This window comes from Chiloscyllium punctatum, chromosome 10 (genome assembly GCF_047496795.1).
Source record: "Chiloscyllium punctatum isolate Juve2018m chromosome 10, sChiPun1.3, whole genome shotgun sequence".
Lineage (NCBI taxonomy): Eukaryota > Metazoa > Chordata > Chondrichthyes > Orectolobiformes > Hemiscylliidae > Chiloscyllium > Chiloscyllium punctatum.
Window position 1 is genome coordinate 45,614,906 of NC_092748.1, and position 15,448 is coordinate 45,630,353.

Here is a 15,448-nt window from a genome sequence, read left to right on the forward strand (position 1 = left end):
ATGGGACTAGATTAGTTAAGGATATCTGGTCAAGCCAGGACCAGAGGGTCTGTGTCTATGCTGTATAGCTCCATGACTCTAATTCCTCTTTGGAGAATTCCCAGGAGCTAAGCTGGAGGATGCAGTCACAAGGAGGAAGAGAACAAACCTTGAGGATCTGCTGTGGGCAGAGAATAGAATGTGACTGTCAATCCTCCAATTAAAAATCTATTTCGACGAAATTGAGACAATCCTTGGGCTACATTTGAAAGAGCCACGTGTAGGTGCACGAACCAGTCCCTGCACCGATCACCGGGAAACCCCGCCCCCAGTGACCTTTCACCCGCTGCACGGGGCTGACTGGAAGCCCCGCGGCGTCCTGTTTCCATGGTGACGCGGCTCGAGAACCTCCGCCGCCCGTTTTCAGTATCGAGGACCCAGCGGCCGCACTCTCCCAGGTCAGCGTCCCAGAGGCCGGGGGGGGGGGGGGGGGAGACAACAGCAACAACACCGGGGGAGAAGTGGGACAGCAAGAATAGAGGGGGCGAGGGGTGGGGAGAGAGGAAGGGGAGAGCGAGAACAAGGCGAGGAATTGGGGCTTGGAGGGAGAGAGGCGAGTAGTGAATGAGGGAGAGTGGGAGGGAGGGGGTGAGGGAACGCATGAGAGGGTCGAGGGGATTGACAGGATTGGGGGGATTGGGAATGTGTGAGCGGGACGGGGGGATCGACGGGATTGGGAGGAGCGGGAATTTGTGAGGAGGACGAGGGGATCGACGGGAGCGGGACAGGGGGAGCGGGACGAGGGGTGTGGGAATGTGTGAGCGGGACAAGGGGATTGAAGGTGGAGGGAGTGGGAATGGGTGAGAGGGACAAGGGGGATTGAGGGTAGGGGGAGTGGGAATGTGTGAGAGGGACAAGGGGATTGAGGGTAGGGGGAGTGGGAATGTGTGAGAGGGACAAGGGGATTGAGGGTAGGGGGAGTGGGAATGTGTGAGAGGGACAAGGGGATTGAGGGTAGGGGGAGTGGGAATGTGTGTGAGGGACAAGGGGATTGAGGGTAGGGGGAGTGGGAATGTGTGTGAGGGACAAGGGGATTGAGGGTAGGGGGAGTGGGAATGTGTGAGAGGGACAAGGGGATTGAGGGTAGGGGGAGTGGGAATGTGTGAGAGGGACAAGGGGATTGAGGGTAGGGGGAGTGGGAATGTGTGAGAGGGACAAGGGGATTGAGGGTAGGCGATGTGGGAATGTGTGAGAGGGACAAGGGGAAGATGGGATTGCGGGTAGAGGGAGTGGGAATGTGTGGGAGGGACAAGGAGAAGAAGGGATTGAGGGTAGGGGGAGTGGGAATGTGTGAGAGGAACACGGGGAAGAGGGGATTGAGGGTAGGGGGAGTGGGAATGTGTGAGAGGGACGAGTGGATTGTGGGTAGGGTGAGTGGGAAGAGGGGATTGAGGGTAGGGGAGTGGGAATGTGTGAGTGGGACAAGGGGATTGAAGGTAGGGGTTGCAGGAATGTGTGAGAGGCACAAGGGCTTTGCAAGGGGAAAATGGATTGAAAGGAAAAGTAGGGAGAGAGTGGGCGAGGACAAGTGTTAGAGTATGGTGAGGAAGAAGAGGGGTAGTCCCAGAGTGGAGGTGGGGTAGGCATAGAGGGGGAGCAGATGGGAAGGGGTTTGCTGGAGGTGAGCAGAAGGGGTGGGAGAGGGGACAGAGGGAGAGGGAATTTTTGGGCTGGAGGTTGGGGGCTGATAGAAGCTGGGAAGGAGAGGGGGAAAGGGTGAGGGGAAGGGGGCAGGTGGAAAAGATCTGCATTGGGTATAGGGGAGGGGAAGAGTGAGAGTGGACTAAGGGCAAGAGGGAGTGAAGCAATGAGTTGAGGGAGGGAGGTGGAAGGTGACAAAAGAATGTAGTGGAGGGTAAATGGGGAGAGGTGGTGAAAGAGGCAGGTAGTTGAGGGTGAGTGATGGGAGAAAGGAGAAAAGTGAAGTAGTCAGGAGACAGGGAGGGAAAGATCAGAGGGAAACCACCAGAAAAATTTGGAAATGACCAAAATTATCCAAGCTTGTTTTGTATCTCATAGGAGATGGAGGTGGTTTGAGGAGGTGGGAGGGCAAGTTTCCAAAAAGATTCACAAACAATGAATTTAGTGTTAAGTCTAGAATCATGCAGTGATACAGCAGGAAACAGGCCCTTCAGCCCAACTCATCCTTGCTAAACACGTTTCCCAACTAAACTAGTCCCAATTGCCTTAGTTTGGCCCATATCCAACTAAACCTGTCCTATTTATGTACCCATCTAAATGTTGGAAATGTACCTGCGTCTACCACTTCCTCTAGTAGTTCATTCCCAACCATATGAACCACCTTGTGTGTGAAAAAGTTGCCCCTCAGGTCCCTTTTAAATCTTGCTTCTCTCACCTTAAAAATATGTCCCCTAGTTTTGAATTTTCTCACTCCAGGGAAAATATTTTGCTATTCACCTTATCTCTGCCCCTCACGATTTTATAAACTTCTGCAAGGTCATCTCTCAACGTCCTATGCTCCAGTGAAAAAAGGCCCCAAACTATCTTCGTAAACACCCTGTGATTAAGCACAGTAAGCATAAGGAACAGGATGTTTACATTGTTTCTGTATGTATTTTTCTCCTGAGGTCATTGTACAATAAGAGTTCACAATTTCTGAGAAGGGTTATGTTGATAGAACACTATCGTATAAAGGGTTTGGTTTCACTCTGATATGCTAATAAGAAGTAAGTGGTACAATGTAGTGATCATGCAGTTCTGTGGCAAGGTGAAGGCTCAGTAAGATGCTTAAATAAAGTTATATTTTTCTTCCCTGACAAACTCTATATATTTTTTAACAGTGCAACAAACCAAGAATACTATATGGCAGGAAAAATGAACGAACAACCATGAAGAAGTCTCTGCCATTACCAGAAAGCAAATCTCAAGCCCCTTTGAGGAAGAAACATGGCTAAATTGCCATCAGAGAATTACAAGCTATCACACTGCATCTAGTCTTGCTGTGAAGTTGTGCAGTGAGCAGGTCAGTACACTATTGTAATCAATGGATGACTGTGCAGACAATATCCTAGTCAGACAAGTCATCATCAAAAAATATTATGTCCAAGAAGTTAATAAATGCCTACTGCAATCTACAAAACGTATCATTTCTATCAGGTTAAATGTAATAAGCACACCCAACGACAAGGGGAAAGTGTTAAAACATCTATTAATGGACTGTACAAATATATATGGATTATGATTAAGTCGGATTTTTAAAAAGCTTGGATTTAGTGTTATCTGACCACTTGGAATTGAGAAGTGACTTAGCATTAACAAAAGCATTTGAACCAAGCAGATGAGCATAGGTTGAAAAGGAAAACTAATTGGTGATTTGTGATAATAGTGGTAACCATGCAAAAATTATCTTGCCAAACATTTGGTAGAACTAGTCTGATTCAAGATTGGAATACACACAGACTCTAAACTCACACCTTTAATATATTGTCTAAGCTGAGCTGTCACCTTTTGTTTTTATCTTAAGTTATCTCGGGCATATGATTTGAAAGAATTTCTGGGACTTACATATTAATGAATCAAAACCTGCAGCCCATTCTAAAAGGTGAAAGACTTAACAGTAATCTAGGTCTGTTCAATATGTTGCATCAGTGTATGACACTCTGACCTTTTGCTATAAATTCTGTGTTCTATGATCCTACTCCACTAGCCACCTGACAAAGGAGCAGTACTCTGAAAGCTTGTACTTCCAAATAAATCTGTTGGACTATAACCTGATGTCATGTGATTTTTAGCCTTGTAGACAAAATGAGACATATTTTAAGTTGGGCACAGATGCAGCAATTTTGTTTCTTTCTAACAGTGAACTGTAGAGGAATTGGAAAGCCATAGAGTTCAGTCTTAAAAACTTCAGAGGTGAATTTTCACTGCTTATTACTTCACCAGTGGGAGAACGAAAATGCTGGTGCTTAGAGATATTGTTAGTACCAGAACTAAGCAGGCCTATCAGAATCTGCAGAGATCTTGTATAGCTGAATAAAATAGTTGAATGTGAAGTTCATGTAATGCCAGCTGGATGCAATAGCTCAGCAAAATTAAAAAGGAAGTGAAAGTGAGGACTGCAGATGCTGGAGATTAGAGTCAAGATTAGAGTGGTGCTGGAAATGCACAGCAGGTCAGGCAGCATCTGAGGAGCAGGAAAATCAACATTTCGGGCAGGAGCCCTTCATCGGGAATCCTAATGAAGGGCTCCTGCCCAAAACGTTGATTTTTCTGCTCCTCAGATGCTGCCTGATCTGTGCACTTCAGCACCACTCTAAAATTAAAAGTAGTTTAATCTTCTGAAAATCAGATGCAAATATTCCTTTTAGGCCATTGATGAAAAGTGTAAGTAGCTCAGAATCCTATGACACTGTTTGGAAGGTATTTTTCTGCAGGTTACTTTGTAGTGATTGTAACAAGGTCAGCCTGGTGTTCTTCATAGAATATAAGTTTCCTGATTGGAGCTTTTAACCTGGTCCACTCAGTGAACCCTGGCTGACAGATAAGAACAGGAGTGTCGGACATCCTGTTCACTCTGAGAACTAGGTGGGAGGAAGCTAGATCAGTATCAAGGATTCTCCACATGTAAATAATTAGTGACAGGAACGGGTCTGTGTGGAAAGAAAATCATGCTTCTGAAGAAATTCACTTGCAATAGTTGTCTTTGAGTTGGGTTAAGCATCTCTGGCATCATGTTCTTTGTGAAGCTTGATCCTGCTGTTGAGACGGCTCAATATGTGGAAAGCGTGTTTTTTTTTCAGGCAAATAACATTGGAGCAGATGAAAAGCAACAAGTAGTTCTCCTGGCAACTTGCAGCTTTTTCAGTTATTAGGAGCCTAACTTTCCCTGAGGCATCAGATACTAAAACCTTTCAAGAGTTGATGGATTTAGTTAAGCAATATTACGACCCAAGCCTCCTCTAATTCTAAGACGTTATTGGTTTTACTCGGCAATTCAAGAACTAGGGGAATCCTAATCAGAATTTTTGCCTAGGTTAAGACAATGGTCAGAGGCGCGTGACTTTGGTTTAACCTTTAATGAGCTGCTGAGAGACTGTTTGGTGTGAGCGATTAATGATGTAACCATGCAAAAGCACCTAGTAGCTGAAGACCAACTGAACTTCAAACAGGGACTACAACTGGCTTTGTCATTGGGAAATGAGGCAAGTGGAGCATAGGAGTTGCAGAGTGTTCCGATGGAAGTGAACGTCCACGCCAGTCCAAGTAAGCTTGGGAAACACCATTTGAGTGAAGGCAATTGCATAGTGTCACTCAGGACATAGGGAAACTCTAGGTCAGCCCACAGCAAAACCCCAAAACAAAACCAATCCTTGGCCAAACGATTAACATTTTCTTCATGATCCAGCCTGACAAGTCATTGTAGTTGCTGCAGGTATGCAGACTCCCACTTACTAAATTGAGTAAGAGAACTCATAGGCCAGTATTCAGGAGAGTGCCCACCCTGGAAAGTCTACCTACATCTGGTTTGAACAGTTAAATTGCTTAGCAGCATCAAAATCAAAACAAATCGAAATAAACATCTGATTAAATGGTCACCTGGTTGTAATGGAAGTCAATACCAGTGCAGCGACTTCTGTGACTCAGAACTAGACTTTAACAAAATTTGCCCTGATTTAAGTTTGCACAAAACCTCAGCTAGACTGACAACCTATACTGGGGAATCTTTACAGATTAAGAGTATAACTTCCGTTCCACTCTCTTATGAGAAGTAGCTGATTCAGTTACCAGTGGTTGTAGTAAAAGGCTTGGATCCATGGAAGAAAATTGGTTGAGAAAGATTTACCTAGATTGGCTCCACATTTTCGATTAGAAGATGGCTGCCTCAGTGAAATCCAAATTAAATACTGGGAAGGTTTTCAGGAGGGTCTAGAGACAACCAGAGAAGCTAAGGCTATCGTGCATGGATCAGAAAGCAATTCCACGATTCTGCAAGGCCCGCCCAGTGCCATTGGCCTTACAAGCAAAAGTAGAGGCAGAAATCAGGTGGCATTAAAGGAAAGGAATCGGCAAACCAGTCCAGTTTATGGAATAGGCAGTTAGATGAGGATTCCTAGAACCATGCTAAAATTAATACCTGAAGGAGTTTGCACCAATATGCAAGACTACCATTTGGGGTATCATCAGCCTGTGCAATTTTCGGTGGATGATGAAGAACATTTTACAATTCGCTATTTATGTAGATGATATGCTAACAACAGGGAAGATCGAAAGGAACACTTAGAGAACTAGGATGTAGTCCTTAGATATTTCTCCCAGGAAATCGTACACCTTAGAAGGGAAAATATGTTCCAGGCACCCCAACTGATCACTTGGGCTACAAAGTTAACAAGACTGGAAAATAAAAGTGAGGATGATCAAAGGTGCCCCAGCTCCCACGTCTGTACTAGAGCTTAGATCTTTCCTTGGGCTGGTGAATGTTCCGTAATAATTCATACATACCGTGGCCTCCATCCTGGCATCTTTGCATCAGCTCTTAAAGAAGGATAAGCCTTGGAAATGGTCATGGAGTCAAGCCATTGCTTTCAGGGAAGTGAAAAAACAGCTATCATCCTCAAATGTGTTGAAACACTATGATTCCAAGCAAGATTTGGTATTTACTGCGATGCCTCCCCATATGGCATTGGGGTAGCATTATCTCATAGTTGGTCCAGTGGAGAGTAAAGTCCAATAGCGTATGCATCCAAGACTTTGGCTTAAGCAAAGCATCAATATGCCCAGATTGAGAATTAAGGTTTGGTGGTCATATTTGGAGTCAGGAGGTTCCACCAATATCTTGCAGATATAACTTCTAACAATATATTACAATAATTTTTTTTCCTGTCCAGGAGCAGCAGGAGACAGAGCGGAGGCAATTTTGGAGACCAGAAAGTTGCCAGGAAGGTAAGGACTTAGTATAAATTCTTACCTTTGAAGCCTGCGACTTTTTTCCTGTCCAGGAGCAGCGGGAGAGCAGAGGTGACGTTGGAGACCAGGAGGTTGCCGGAAAGATAAGGACTTAGTATATATTTGGGCAATGGCTAAACCTGAGGTACTACCTGAGGTGTGTAATAAGGTTTTTACTCTGTTAGGTAAGGCTTTTTCTTTCATATATTTAAGTGCATTGTTTGATTTTAGTTAGTTGATATAAAGCTAAGGCTTACAATGGCAGGGGACCTCAGACCCATTGCATGTGCCTCTTGCTTGATGTAGGAGCTCAGGGACGTGGCTGACGTCCCTGACTCTTACACTCGCAAGAAGTGTGTCCAGCTGCAGCTCTTGATTGACTGCATGACCACTGGAACATCCATGATGCTGAGGAGGTCGTGGATAGTACGTTTAGTGAATTGGTTACACCGCAGATTAGAATTGCTGAGGGAGACAGTAAATGGGTGACCAAAAGGCAGAGAAAGAGTAGGAAGACAGTGCAGGTGTCCCCCGAGGTCATCTCCCTCCAAAACAGATGTACCGTTTTGGATACTGTTGGGGAGGTGGCTCACCAGGGGAGGGCAGCAGTTGCCAGAATAATGGCACTGTGGCGGGAACTGCTGTTCAGAGGGTGGGAATAGACTCATAGGACCATAGTCATCGGGGATTCTATTGTAAGGGGAGTGGATAGGCAGTTCCCTGCCTGAAAATGAGACTCCTGGGTGGTATGTTGCCTCCCAGGTGCTCAGGTCAGGGATACCACCGATTGGCCGCAGGGCATTCTGAAAGGGAAGGGTGAACAGCCAGTTGTTGTGCTACATATAGGCACCAATGATATAAGTAAAAAAACGAGATGAGGTCCTGAAAGCGGAATTCAGGGAGCTAGGAGAGAAGTTAAAGAGGAGGATCTCAAAGGTAGTGATCTCAGGATTGCTACCAGTGCCACTTGCTAGCCAGAGTAGAAATGAAAAAATAAGCAGGATGAACATGTGGATTGAGGGATGGTGTATGAGGGAGGGGTTTAGATTTCTGAGACATTGGGACCGGTTCTGGGAAGGTGAGACTATTACAAATTGGATGGGCTACACCTGAACCAGACTGGAACTAATGTCCTTAGGGGAGTTTTTTGCTACTGTTGTTGGGGAGGTTATAAACTAATGTGGTAGTGGGCTGGGAACCAGAAGACTTGTAGACAGTGAGGTGGAAACTAGAGACTGTAAGGATCATGAAGTTAACATTACCAAGGGGAAGAGTAGGCAGAGTAGATGAACGCAAAAGAATTGGAGGCCTGAAGTGCATATGCTGAAGTGTGTAAGGCAGACGAACTTAGGGCTTGGATTGGTGCCTGGGAGTATGATGTTATTGTGATTACAGAGACTTGGTTGAAGGAAGGGCATGATTGGCAACTAAATGTTCCAGGATATAGATGCTTCAGACAGGACAGGGAGGGAAGTAAAAGGGGGTGGGGGGGGAGTTGCATTGCTGGCCAGGAATGATACCACAGCTGTGCTAAAGGAGGACACTATGAATGGCTTGAGCAGTGAAGCATTATGGGTAGTGCTGAGAAATAAGAAGGGTGCAGTTACATTGTTGGGGCTGTATTACAGCGTGATGTAGAAGAACAAATAAGTAAACAGATTATGGAAAGATAGGCAGAAGTAGGTACTGCAGATGCTTAAAATCTGAGTCAAGGTTAGAGTGGTACTGGAAAAGCACAGCAGGTCAGGCAGCATCTGAAGAGCAGGAAAAATCGACGATTCGGGCAAAAGCCCTTCATTTGGAATGAGATTATGGAAAGATGTAGAGGTAACAGAGTGGTGATGATGGGAGATTTTATTTTTCCCAACATTGACTGGGATATACTTAGTGTCAGGGGTCTAGATGGGGCAAAATTTGTAAGGAGCGTCCAGGAAAGTTTTCTAGAGCAGTACGTCGATAGTCCCACGAGGGAAGGGGCCAAATTGGACCTGGTGTTAGGAATGAGCCAGACCAGATGGTAGAAGTTGCAGTGGGGGATTTCTTTGGGAATAGTGACCACAATTCTGTAAGCTTTAGAATACTTGTAGACAAAGATGAGAGTGGTCCGAAGGGAAGAGTACTAAACTGGGCCAAGACCAATTATATCAAAATTCGGCAGGAGATGGGAAATGTCGATTGGGAATGGCTATTTGAAGGGAAATCCATATTTGATAAGTGGGAGGCTTTCAAAGATAGGGGTTGAGGATAGTGCAGGATAGGCATGTCTCTTTGAAAACAAGGGATAGGAAAGGCAAGATTCGTGAACCGTGGATGACAGGGAAAATTGTGGACTAGCCAAGAGGAAAAGGGAAGCGTACATAAGGTCCAGGCAGCTAAGAACAGAATGGCCTTGGAGGAATATAAGGAGATTAGGACCAATCTTAAGCAAGGAATCAAGCGGGCTAAAAAGGGTCATGAAATAACTTGTGTGAGCAGAATTAAGAAGAATCACAAGGCTTTTATTCATATATAATAAGCAAGAGGCTAACTTGAGAGAGGGTTGATCCACTAAAGGATAAGGAAGGAAGGTTGTGTGTCAAACCTGAGAAAATGGGTGAGATTCTCACTGATTACTTTGCATCAGTGGTCACTGAGGAGAGGGACATGATGAATGTTGAGATTAGAGATAGAAGTTTGTTTACTCTGGATCACGTTGACATAAGGAGGAAAGATGTGTTGGGTAGGCTAAAGGATGTTAAGATGGACAAATCCCCATGACTGGATGGGATCTATCCCAGGTTGCTGAGGGAGGAGAGAGAGGAAATAGCTTGGGGCCTGACAAATATCTTTGTAGCATCCTTATTCTCAGGTAAAGTGCCAGAGGACTGGATGGTTACTAATATTGTCCCCTTATACAAGAAGGGTAGTAGGAAGATTCAAGGTAACTACAGACCAGTGAGCTTGACGTCAGGGGTGGGAAAGTTGCTGGAGAAGGTACTGAGGGATAAAATCTATTTATATTTGGAAGAGAATGGGCTGATCAGTGATAGGCATCATGGTTTTGTGCTGGGGAGATCGTGCCTTACCAACTTACCTTAGTTCTTTGAGGAAGAGGCCAAGTTGATAGATGAAGGAAGAGCTGTAGATGTCATGTACATGGACTTTAGTAAGGTGTTTGATAAGGTTCCCTCTGGTTAACTAATGGAGAAAGTCAAGTCATATGGTGTGCAGGGTGTTCTAGCTAGGTGGATAAAGGACTGGTTGAGCAAATGAAGAAGAGAATAGTAGTTGAAGGGAATTTCTCGAAATGGAGAAAGATGACCAGTGGTGATTTACAGGGATCATTGTTGGGGCCACTGTTGTTTATGATATACATAAATGATCTGTTAGTCTGATCAATAAGTTTGCAGATGACACAAAGATTGGTGGAGTAGTAGAAAGCATAGGGGACTGTCAAAGAATACAGGCAAATATAGATAGACTGGAGAGTTGGACAGAAAAGTGGCAGATGGTGTTCAATCCGGGCAAATGTGAGGTGATGTATTTTGGGAAGTCTAATTCTAGAGCGAATTATACTGTAACCGGAAGAGCCTTGGGAAAAGTTGATGATCAGAGATCGGGAATTCAGGTTCATTATACCCTGAAGGTGGTTGCACAGGTGGAATGAGTGGTCAAGAAGACATATGGTATGCTTGCCTTCATTGGGCGGGGTATTGAGTATAAATGCTGGCAGGTCATGCTAAAATTGTACAAGACTTTGGTTAGGCTGCATTTAGAATACTGTGTTCAGTTCTGGTCGCCACATTACCAAAAGGATTTGGATGCTTTGGAGAGGATGCATAGAAGGTTTATGAGGATGTTGACTGGTATGGAAGGTGCTAGCTATGAAGAGAGGTTGAGTAGGTTAGAATTGTTTTCATTTTAAAAAAAAGGAGATTGAGGGGGGACCTGATTGAGGTCGACAAAATCATGAAGGGTATAGACAGGGTTAATAGAGACAAGCTTTTTCCCAGGATGAGGGATTCAATAACGAGAGGTCACCCATTCAAGGTGAGAAGTGAAAAGTTTAAGGAGGATACACACGGAAAGTACTTTACACAGAGGGTGGTAAGTGCCTGGAACGCATTTCCAGCAGAAGTAGTAGAGGCAGGCACGGTAGATTCATTTAAGGTGTGTCTGGACAGATGCATGAGTAAATGGGGAGCAGAGGGATACAGATGCTGAGAAATTGGGCGATAGGTTTAGACAGTGGATTTGGATCGGCTCAGGCTTGGAAGGCCGAAGGGCCTGTTACTGGGCTGTAAAATTTCTTTGTTCTTTGTGTTTTTTTAATAATGGAGCACAAACTCCTATCATGTCTACTTAGAGGACAAGGCCATGTCATGCATAGCTTCAGACCTAATGTAGTGGCTTGATCTAATATTAAGTGCATATAATTATAAAGTGGAATACCATACGGGAGGCCAAGTAGCAAATGTGGATGCATTGAGCAGCTTCCCACTGATAGATACCATTGGTGATATCACCACTGGCAGAATACCTAAGACTTTAAATTTTCTGGACAAACTTCCAGCTGACAATATCAGACTTTGGACACAGAAATATCCAGTCCTGGAAAAACTGAATCAGCTGATGATGATGAGGGAAACCAAAGGGCTATCACAACCAGAATTGAAACCTTTTTGGAATGGAGAGACCAGATCACAGTCAAAGATGGCATATTATTATAGTGAGGAAAGGTCACTATTATCAGGTACTGGCTGAATTCCACCAGGGTCATCCAGGGGTTTCCAAAATGAAGATGTTAGTGAGAAGTTATGGTTCGTGGACAGGTCTGGATACTGGGGTAGTGTCCACAGTGCAATAAAATCAAAGATTGAAGACAGCAACTCCCCGACATTTATGAGAATGGCCATGTAAACCCTGGACTCGGTTACACATCGAATATACAGGTCCTTTCATGATCTCAATGATATCATTGTGGATGCCCACTCAAAGTGGTTGGATGTGCATAGAGTTCATTCAAGGAACTTGAGTACAATGCGCATCTTTTGCAATATCCGGATTCCTGGAAGTGTTGGTCACAGATAACGGGTCATCATTAACCGAAAGGGAATTCGAGTATTTCCTAAAGTCAACTGGCATTTGACATAGAAGGACAGCTGCAAACCATCCACTGTAATGGTCTGGCAAAACAACAGTCCAAACTTTGAAGGCAGGCTTAAAGAAGCAGCCTACAGCCTCACTAAACACATCAGTTCCTATTATCGGACCACCACTGCTCCAGCAGAAATACAATTTGGGAGAAGACTCCATGCCAGGTTAAATTTGTTCTTCCCGGACCTGGGGGGCAGGGTGAAATGGCCTCAGGAATGGCAATGCCAGTTGCAAGACTCTTCTAAGCAAGAGACACAGTTTACTTCAGGGAACGGGATCTCAGCCAGGCCCGCAGGAGCTGACCGGACCTCCCAGTCACCACTCATTTTAATTCCCCTCACACTCTTTCCAACATGGCCATCCTTAGCCTCCTCCATTGCCACAATGGAGGAACAGCACCTCATCTTTCACCTGGGCAGCCTCCAGCCTGGAGGATTCAATATTGAGTTGTCCAGTTTCAAATGACCTCGCTTCCCAGCTCCTCACTCTCCCTCTCATTCCTCTCAGCCACCAACCGGACTCATCCCTCCATTGACCAACCACGTTGTACCCTCTACCTATCTTTACCTATCCCCACCTCACCATCCTGCCCTTCTCTTCCCCCGCCCCCCCCCCACCCATTTTATCTGCTGCTTCCCTTATCCACCCCCAGTCCTGAAGAAAGGTTACACCCGAAAAATCAACTGCTCCACCTCCTGATGCTGCCTGGTTTGCTATGTTCTCTCAGCCTCCTGCTTGTCTGCATGGGTAAGAGGCATGGTTAACGAGAGGTCAGGTTCAATGATGTATGAAATTCAGGTAGGTGCAACACCCTGAACAAACACATGGACCATGTAAAAGCTGCAAACTCACAAACTGTGGGAGCAAAATATGCCCCAATCCTTAACAGCCTTTCTGACTGTTCTGGAACATATGGATTCTCCAAATCAGTCAAGCATTGAAAATAGCTCAGAATCTGAGATGGACGCAGAGGATGTTGCTGCCTCGACGTCTTTGCAGCCTGAAGAGAAGAACAAATTTCTTCCATGACGTCTCAGACACAAGTGAACCTCTGTCTATTACACTCTGCTATATCAGACGCAGAATTAGAGGAACCAGCCTACGTCCTCTGACTTGGGGAGGGAGCGATGTAGTGAGTGTAGCAAGGTCAGCCAGGTGGACCTCATAGAATATGACCAGGCCTGTTGATCTGGTCCAGTTATGGAGCCCTGGCTGACATTCTGTTAACTCTGTAACCTGGCTCTGAGAGAGCTGGATCAGTGTCAAGGATTTTCCATATTTAAATGAAGGGTGATTTGTTGGCTGGGTACCAGCCTGTGTGGAGTTTTTTTCATTCTTGTTATTACATTAGCAGCAGTGACCTTCCAGATGATAATGTCAAGCAGCCTAGAGGTCTCGCTAGAGTCATCGATGATGTCCTGATCCATGAATCCACTCAGACAGAATATGACTAGTATGTGAGCTCTGCTGCAATGCCTACAGATAACAGGACTTGCACTCCACTACAAATGTGAATTCTCACACATGACTATGTCAGGCTCCTTAGGCACATTGTGGAAACATCCAGTGTTAGGGTTGATCAACAGAAGACAAACGCAATCAAGAATTTTCCAGGTCATTGAAATATTAATGAGCCCCACACATTCATGGATATGGAAAACCAAGTTGGAAAGTTCTTGACCAATATAGATATCATCATTGAATCATTTTATCAGCTGTGAGAACAGGACAATACATGGCTCTGCGAGGAAGCCCCAAGAGCTTTTTCAAAGAAAATCAAAAAGGTAGAGATATCATCTGATTTTATGAGCTTGGATACCTATTACTTTTACTGCAGATGCATATTTTACACACCTAAAGGATGTGCTCTTTCAGGTACAAAAGCTTGAAATAAGTAGGTAGTATCCGATCCAATATATTAACAGATAGACAGAACAGATATATGCAGTGATAGATACATTTTCAGCTGCACAGGCTTGTAAAAAGTTTGCAAGCTTACCAAAAACTATCTTTTAAATTCTGAGGAGATAAACATGCATCCATCAGTATAGCCATTCAAACTGAGACTACTGAGGTTTGAAGCAAAGACAGAGTATGCCAATATTTATATCTGTGTCAACAGCTTAAAAAAAAGTAGTTTTCATTGAAGTGCTGAACCTTTTATTATCAATAGCAACAGCAATTCTATCAGCAGCAACTCAGTGACTGAATAGAATTAAAGATCCACAAAAGTCTGACAAAGCTTGTACTCATGAAAAAGATTACTTTATCACAAGATGGCTATCACAAATGTCACACAATTCTATTCTTGGAAGAGGAATTACATTATTTATTTATTTATTTATCATGAGAGAATGATCATTCTGATAGTCACTGAGACTCAATATACAGTAATATTTGCACCCCAGATAACTCTCACTTTGCGTTAGAACAAGATATTCTGCTTGGCAGTTCGAGGTCTCAGAACCATCGGAAGAAATGATATCAAGCAAAGTTTTTTGTCTATTCATTACCAAAAGGCAAAAACCATTTGTCATTTTCATTCCCTTCACAACCATTTGAATTCCTTATGTTGAAAAAAGACTAAGAAATCAGCTCTCTGCTCTTCCATATGCACTCATCTAGAATCACAGAATTTTACAGGATTATTATAGCACAGGAGACCATTCAACCCATCAGGTAATACTTACACTCTGAGTATTGCACCAAATGCCTTCTCCCTGTCATTCTGCACTTTGTTCCTTTACAAATAACTATCTTTCTCCCTTTTGAATGCTTTGATTGAACAATGCTATAAGTATGAGATGTCACAGGTACAATCTGATGACTTCAGAAAAGGTACAAGCAAAAGACAATGTGTATTGCTATGGCAAATGTCACAAAATATACAACTTACTAGATTTACTAGGATGTCTTGAAACGCATAAAAGTGGATAAATCCCCAGGACCTGATCCGGTGTACCCTAGAACTCTGTGGGAAGCTAGGGAAGTATTTCCTGGGCCTCTTATCGAGATATTTGTATCATTGATAGTCACAGGTGAGGTGCTGGAAGACTGGAGGTTGGCTAACTTGGTGACACTGTTTAAGGAAGGGGTAAGGACAAGCCAAGGAACTATAGACCAGTGAGCCTGACATCGGTGGTGGGCAAGTTGTTGGAGGGAATCCTGAGGGACAGTATGTACATGTATTTGGAAAGGCAAAGACTGATTCGGGATAGTCAACATGTCTAACAAGCTTGATTAAGTTTTTTGAAGAAGTAACAAAGAGGATTGATTAGGGCAGAGTGATAGATGTAATCTATATGGACTTCAGTAAGGCATTCGACAAGGTTCCCCATGGGAAACCAGTGAACAAGGTTAGATCTCATGG

At 44.2% G+C, this 15,448-nt stretch overlaps 1 protein-coding gene across 7 annotated transcripts in view; it reads left to right on the forward strand.

Annotated features, from left to right (window-relative positions):
• Positions 1–334: 334 nt before the first annotated feature.
• zswim2 (zinc finger, SWIM-type containing 2) overlaps positions 335–15,448 on the forward strand; it is a 74,301-nt gene continuing 59,187 nt past the window's right edge. For 5 of the 7 annotated variants that reach the window (XM_072579045.1, XM_072579041.1, XM_072579044.1 and 2 more), the window contains exons 1-3: positions 335–437; positions 2,841–3,022; positions 6,885–6,939. The gene's annotated coding sequence lies outside the window, so the exon portion shown is untranslated. Of the gene's footprint in view, positions 438–1,984; positions 2,081–2,840; positions 3,023–6,884; positions 6,940–6,995; positions 7,128–15,448 lie in introns of those variants that run through there. The other 2 variants (XM_072579043.1, XM_072579042.1) reach the window with 2 other exon arrangements.